This window comes from Papio anubis, chromosome 15 (genome assembly GCF_008728515.1).
Source record: "Papio anubis isolate 15944 chromosome 15, Panubis1.0, whole genome shotgun sequence".
Taxonomy (NCBI): Eukaryota; Metazoa; Chordata; class Mammalia; order Primates; family Cercopithecidae; genus Papio; species Papio anubis.
In genome coordinates, this window is record NC_044990.1 from 89,578,891 (window position 1) to 89,586,748 (window position 7,858).

At 40.8% G+C, this 7,858-nt stretch overlaps 1 long non-coding RNA gene across 1 annotated transcript; it reads right to left on the reverse strand.

Annotated features, from left to right (window-relative positions):
• Window positions 1-1,132: 1,132 nt before the first annotated feature.
• Window positions 1,133-7,370, reverse strand: LOC103879485. The gene is made up of 3 exons (XR_640128.3): window positions 7,285-7,370; window positions 5,509-5,669; window positions 1,133-1,222 (listed from the first exon to the last, which is right to left on the reverse strand). It is a non-coding gene; the product is annotated as an uncharacterized LOC103879485 (long non-coding RNA).
• Window positions 7,371-7,858: the final 488 nt, after the last annotated feature.

Consider the following 7,858-nt stretch of genomic DNA (forward strand, 5'->3'; position numbering starts at 1 on the left):
TTGCAGTGAGCCGAGATCGCGCCACTGCACTCCAGCCTGGGCGACAGAGCGAGACTCCGCCTCAAAAAAAAAAAAAAAAAAAAAAAAATTCATCATGGGGAAACAAACAAAGATTCCTCATTAGTCTGAGGTTTCATCTTTGTCCCTGGGAAAAGCGCTGCCTCTCTCTTATTACAGAGACACCCTGAGACGTCTGCAAAGGCTCTTTTAATTTGAACGTGGTTCAAATGTGGATCATTTCAATGAACTACGATTAGTATACTATTTGGAAACAATGACTGTTCTATTATTTTGAATATATTTGATAACTGAATTATTTTTAAAGTTACATCTATGTTGAGTACTTGCAGAGATCAGATAATACATAATGGTAACGAAAAATAATGCGACAAGTTGAGTAAAGCAGTGTTCACTGTTGGGCTGACTGACTTACTCTATCTTTTATATACTCACTTTGACAGTCCACTAGGGAGAATTAATTTCTGGCCTCAACATTGTCTCCAGAGCAAAATCATGTTGTGCTGGGGTCACATCAATTTAAACTAGAGTTGAATGTAATTTAAAAGTCAGTGGTCTCAATCATGAATGGTGCTCCCTGAATCCTTCCTATAACCACACATCTTCTACTCAGATTTCTTCTTTTGTGAGTCTTGCCAACCATGGCGAATGTTGACTGAGACCTCTGTGGCCTCGGACACCCCATTTGCTCTGCCAGGGCTGTGACTGCTGGCTACAGAGCCAAGTCCTGCAGGTACAGAGATGCGTGTGCCCCAGCGGCTGTCACGTCTTCTTCACTGGAAGATGCTGCACCTGTCTCCCAGGAAAAAATTACAGTAAAGATGGACTCTTCTTTTTTAATAATATAATTAGTAATAATCCATTTAATAACCATGGATTAAGTTTTCTTCTCATTCCAAGAAAGTTCTGAAGAAGCTAGGTCATCACTCCAGGGGATGACTTCCTTGTCTTTGCCATGATAGTTAGGCAGAAAGTGTGAAATCGGTCCTGTTTACTCCTCTCATTTTCTCATCCATGGTTCAGAAAGGAACCCAGGACCTGAGAGAGAAGGTGTGGGCTCATACGCACTTGACATTAGCTCTCCTCCTCCTCCAGATGCCTCTCCTCTCCACCAGTGCTGCAACCCAGGAAAAAACGTCTGGCAGCCAAACTCCATCGGCATTCTCTTTAAATCGGGGGTCTTACGCACTGGGCATCTCCAGAGCTGAAGAACCAGACACAGCCTTGTAATAGCTGACTTAAGCTCAGGAATCATTTTTGATACCTCCTCCCGAGTGTGTCTACCTGCCCAGGCAGGTGAAAAACCAAGACAGTGGGCTCCATTGCCTTGACCAAGGTCACTCAGCAAGTCCCCTTGGACCTTTGGATGCCCTGACTCCCTGCCGCACACTGAGACAGCCCTTCACAGCCCATCCCATGCACCCACAGGGGAGGTGACGGAGACAATGGAGAGCCAAAGAAGCCCATACTTGGCTGTTGCATTGCGATGCCTCCATCAACACGTGATGATGCGCAATGGCAACACAGCCTCACAACGGAAATGTCACAAAGGAGGGGAGGTTGTCGGGGGCCCGGGGCTCCCTGGGAATCCATTCAGAGAGGAGTGTGGTAATTTTGTGGACCTTTTAAAATCTTGTTTTGGAAAGCTAGCTTCATGGGGATTTATTTCCCCAGCTAAAACATTAGGTCCCTGGAGTCAACATTTCATTTGTAGGGTTGCTAATTTTACTACTTTCTTTGGATGCTGTTGAAGTATCACCTGTTGGCCCCGGCACATGGGTTTGTGTGGGAGTTCAGCTGGTAGCATTCCTTCTTTTCTACACAAGGAAAAGCAAGAATGATCTTTATCATGACTATAGGTTTCATTATTCCTCGCCTAAGCAGAGGCAGATGTGACATTCCAGATGGCTGCTAATTAGAACATCCGGAACATGGGTTTCGCAGAGAAGAATTCCTAATGGCCTCTGAGGAGCTCTCAAATTCCTCTGCCCTTTTCCAAAATCCCCTCAAAGGACTGTCCCAGTAGCTTGTGTGTCACCAAAACAAACTAACTCCTTTAGATTAAGGCTCATAACTCTGTGTGATTTCAGCAAAAAGGCTAATAACAGAACCTTTCAAGAGGGCAGCAGTGCCTGACGGTAAAGACCTTTGTTAGGGTGACCGGTCCGAGGCTGCAGGTGTCATTGAGGTGTCTCTGATAACTTTTAGATGAAGCTATGACCCTTGGGCCACACCATGTGGGTTGTTGGTGACTTGTCACATTGATACACTGTCTTTGTATTATTTATAGTCTTTACATCTACCTACCATTTATGCCAGGTCTTGTAACAGCTAATGATTGAGGTTTTCCCTTGTACAACTTTTTGTTTTCCCTGGAGTTAAGAATTGTTTTATTCCATTTGCTTAAGTTCCTGCATACTTTTTATGAATTCCTCCTTAAATTCTTGTAATTTAAATACAAAATATTAGATCAACTCGCCCTCTCATCCCTTCTCGGTGACGCCATCACGTCCTCTTGGACTGATGCTATCCCTTCTGGACCAGCCCTGTCACTGTGGACACCCCTTCTCAGAGCATCCCAGGATGGCTGAGCCACTTGATGCCCTTGACCTCATTTCTTTGATCTGCCTTTGTTCGGACAGTGGGACCGAGGCTGTAGTTGTCATTGGAAGCGTGTCTAGTAACTTTTAGATAAAACCAAGCAGACGCCGTCTCACCCACTCATAGTTTTGCCTGCCTTTTGGTGAATTAGAGACTTCACTAACTTTCTGTAGAAGGCGCGTATGGAAAATGGCAATTTAAATCATGATCTTACTTCCTACTTTCATGCTGAATTGTGGGTTTGGCTGGGGATAGACAGCTAATTCAGGAGTAGTTTCCATCGGGTTTTGAAGGCGTGGTCCTCGTTGTCGAGACTCCAGGGCGGGGTGATGTCATGCCATTGTGACTCCTGGTCCTTTGTGATGGACTTTTCCCTCCCCACTTTCCTTGGAAGCTTTTGAAAAGGGTTTTCTCTTACTCTTAGTACCTAGAAGCTGTAAAACTCTGGTCTTTCTTATTTCTATTGCTTATATGTGGGTGAACCTTTGCAACCTAGGCACTCACATTCTTCAGTCTGGAAAATTTTCCTGAATTCTTTTATAAATTCCTCATTGACGTTTTCTTTATTCATTCTCTCTGGAACTTGTACTAATCAAATAGTATCTCTCTTGTATAGATCATTTAATTTTTAAAATTTTGTCTCTGTTTTGCATCTTGTTGACTTTTGCTCTAATTTCTGTAAATAGGATAATATTTTTTGGTTACAATTTTAATTTCAGTCATATATTTTTAATTTCAGTTATTTATTTGTAAGAACTCATCTTTTTCCTTTTTTAAATTATACTTTAAGTTCTAGGATGCACGTGCACAACATGCAGATTTGTTACATATGTATACATGTGCCATGTTGGTGTGCTGCACCCATTAACTCGTCATTTACACTAGTTATATCTCCTAATGCTATTCCTCCCCCCTCCCCCCACCCAACCACAGGCCCTGGTGTGTGATGTTCCCCATCCTGTGTCCAAGTGTTCTCATTATTCAATTCCCACCTATGAGTGAGAACATGCAGTGTTTGGTTTTCTGTCCTTGCGATAGTTTGCTCAGAATGATGGTTTCCAGCTTCATCCATGTCCCTAGAAAGGACTTGAACTCATCCTTTTTTATGGCTACATAGTATTCCATGGTGTATATGTGCCACATTGTCTTAATCCAGTCTATCATTGATGGACATTTGGGTTGGTTCCGAGTCTTTGCTATTGTGAATAGTGCCGCAATAAACATACGTGTGCATGTGTCTTTATAGCAGCATGATTTATAATCCTTTGAGTATATACCCAGTAATGGGATGGTTGGGTCAAATAGTATTTCTAGTTTTAGATCCTTGAGGAATCGCCACACTGTCTTCCACAATGGTTGAACTAGTTTACAGTCCCACCAACAGTGTAAAAGTGTTCCTATTTCTCCACATCCTCTCCAGCACCTGTTGTTTCCTGACTTTTTAATGATTGCCATTCTAACTGGTGTGAGATGGTATCTCATTGTGGTTTTGATTTGCATTTCTCTGATGGCCAGTGATGATGAGCATTTTTTCATGTGTCTGTTGGCTGCATAAATGTCTTCTTTTGAGAAGTGTCTGTTTATATCCTTCGCCCACTTTTTGATGGGGTTGATTTTTTTCTTGTAAATTTGTTTAAGTTCTTTGTAGATTCTGGATATTATCCCTTTGTCAGATAGGTAGATTACAACAGTTTTTTCCCATTCTGTAGGTTGCCTGTTCACTCTGATGGTAGTTTCTTTTGCTGTGCAGAAACTCTTTAGTTTAATTAGATCCCGTTTGTCAATTTTGACTTTTGCTGCCATTGCTTTTGATGTTTTAGTCATGAAGTCCTTGCCCATTTTTTTAAAAATGTGACTTTTGGGTATTCTTGTTACTAAGCTTGTCTTTTCTCTCTGACATTATTAATGTTTCGTTATTTTAAAATTTACTTAATTTTTTTCTGATCTCTGCCTAGGTTTCTTTCTGCTGTTTATTCATTTTTTGTTTGTTTGTTTGTTTTGACCTCTTTCTTACTAGCGATGTTTCCTCAAATTCCTGGTGCCTTTTGACTGCCAGGCATGTTTAAGGGTGAGAGGCACCAAATGGCAGTGCTCGGAGGGGAGGGGTGGGGAGGCTCCAAAAGCACGTGAAAACTGACTACTGCATTTCCAGGACTTTTATGAGCCCCTTGTTGTACACAGTTATTATTAAGATTTTCTAAATACACACTTAACTGATATGAAAAACAAAGGCAATACATTCTTAAAACTTACAGCTAGTGTTGTGTGCTAACTTTACCCCTGTTCATGCTCCTGGGGTGATTAGATGTGTAATGTGGCACCTCTGCTGCATGCTTACTGGCGTGCTCTTGCACCCCTCCCCTCCCCTCCCCTCCCCTTCCCTCTCCTTTCCTCTCTTTCCCTCTCCTTTCCTCTCCTTGGCATTTAAGAATGTCACAATGCTAGCCTGAAATCAGCCACTCTGGGAGTATTTGCACCCTGGAAATTGTCACACACTGCCCCAAAGGGCTCTCCTGACCCTCTGTCTCCCAGTGCAGAAACATTTACTAGAATGTGGCTTCGGTAACCCTCTTCTTTCAATGAGAACTGGCACTCACTTATCAATAAGAATCATTTTGAGTTGTTTTCCAAAGTAGAGATGAATTTGCATGGATCAATCCCATGACCTCAGCCTCAGCCAGATGCTCCAGAACCCGAAAGGAAACACTCCCTCTTCATCAAACTTTCTCACACAGAAGGCAGCAATTCTCTCCCTCAATTCTCTCCCCTAACACTTTCCTCCAGTGTTAGGTCTAAACAAAGGTCAAACTGTGGGCTAATGGTCCTTCTGCATTTCACAAAATGATTGTATAAAAATATTCACGTTACAATTTTGAAATGACTACTTACCAAAGAAGAAGGCTATTTCAACTGAGCTTTGACTTCTCAGGGGAAATGTTGGGTTTTAGTTTTCCGGTATGCACAAGAAACTATAGTTTCTGTAGGGTGTCTGTCAATTTCTCCTATTCTTTTATTTGGAAATATTTATAATAGTAGTTAAACAGCATACCCTGTAAAAAAGTGTTTAATATTTGCTATACAAGGAACTATAGCTATACATACCCTATGCAAGATGACATTTTAAAGCATTCAGATGGAATCTATAGTTAAGACACAAGACATTTCTTATTATATTTTGACTTTCTTAAAAAGTTAAAAATTAAATCATATACATATATCAACTATAACAAAACTAATATTTTCTAAGCTCAATATTTTAGTCTGAAAATTATGACATTGTGAATAGGAAAAAATATAAACAGCCAGAATAAGACAATCATGAAGAAATGAGATAATAGTCTTCAGATGAAACAATTAAATATGAATTAGGACATAATTACAGACCCCCCGATGGGTAAAGAAGAAAGCTACTGATGATATAATAGTGTTGTCTGAAATGTCGACTGCTGTTTAGGCTAAAAATATATTTATTCCGTTGCAAATTCTTCTATTTTGTTGTTTTTAAACTTTCTCAAAATGTTCCTTTAGACTGGAGATTCTGTGCTTTAATTAAGTCAAAAGTAACAATATTGAAAAAAGTTTAATCAAAGTTCCAGTGGATTTTTACAACAGAAGGCATTCCCTTCAGTGCCCTGCTTCTAGACATGGAGACAAAGAATTCCTTACATGTTAGTTAACTTGACCATCATATCAAAATATCAACAGAATAAACTTCCAGATCCTCAGTAATGCATTTTTTAAGCAGTAGGTATAAAAATTATTTCAAAATTAAAAAAATTAAGTGGACTGTATCAACCTGCACAGGACTAGTACAACTATTCAGGTTCTAACTTTTTGTGTTTTTTTAAATTCCCATTCATTCAGTAGTAAATACCATTATTGTACTAGTGTGTTCTCACATTGTTGTAAAGAACTACCTGAAACTGGGTAATTTATAAAGAAAAGAGGCTTAATTGACTCATAGTTCCACAAGTGAACAGGAAGCATGGCTGGCGAGGCCTCAGAAAACTTACCGTCATGGCAGAAGGCAAAGGGGAAGCAGGTACATATTCCACATGGCCAGAGCAGGAGGAAGAGAGTGAAGGGGGAAGTGCTACACACTGTTAAACAACCAGATCTTGCGAGAACTCACCATCACCAGAACAGGAAGGGGAAACCTGCCTCCGTGATCCAATCACCTCTCACCAGGTCCCTCCTCTATCATTGGGGATTATAATTTGAGATGAGATTTGAGTGGGGACACGAATCCAAACCATATCAATTACCCAGGCAATGAAATCACAAATTTAGATGGAGAGCTTAGTTTCTGAAATTATGTAGCTGGAAGCTGAGGGAAGAATCTGGAATGCATGCACATAAACATATACACATACATATATTAACATATATATACACACACACAATGTATATATACAGAGATAAACATTAGCAGAGATAAACACACAGAGGTATGCGTATACACAAACATATGCATAGAAGCACACCCACATTCACGTAGAGACTGCAGAGCAGTCAACTTGGCGTGCCTCATAGCTGTGCCACCACCACACACGTTTTATTACAGCAACTTTGGCCTCCAACACACAACGCCACAATTAGTTTTGCATCCTGACAAGGCAATGCTTTGTTTAAAACCTGGTATACCACATTATTATAAGGTATTACCTGCATAGATGTTGCTGCTAAAATCCTTGTGAATGGTCCGGTTAATACATTTGCCTAACAACTGTGCTTTTTGTTAACGTCAAAAGTTGAAGGGTAAAAATGTATACAATGGCTGCTTCTGGGTCCTTTGCTTATAGACGTTCGGGATCCCTTTTTAAAATAAAACGTATTTTCTTATATTAAATGTCATTCTGGTTATGATACCAATGAAGTACGGCTTGGCGGGAGCACTCCGCGGTGATGGTGGACGTGGCTGCAGCATCTAGAGAAAAGAGAAGGGTCTATTTCTCTTTCCGGGATTGTGACTCTGCAGTGCCAAGATCCTCGCTTTGGTGTCCTGGTTCCTTCTTAGAGCATTATGGAATGAGCGCATTCCAGGAGACGTCTTCCCACGTCACTAAAGCTCTCGGTCAACAATGCTGCAGTGACTGGAGAACTTTCTGGATGTCATTGCAGTGGAATTCCCTTATCCCAGCTTTATGACTGAGCACTCAGTTGCTTAACGTGGTTTGTGGTATAATCATCATGCAGTGAACGGCTTTGAATCAAGGATTATTTTCTAAGAGTGGATCTT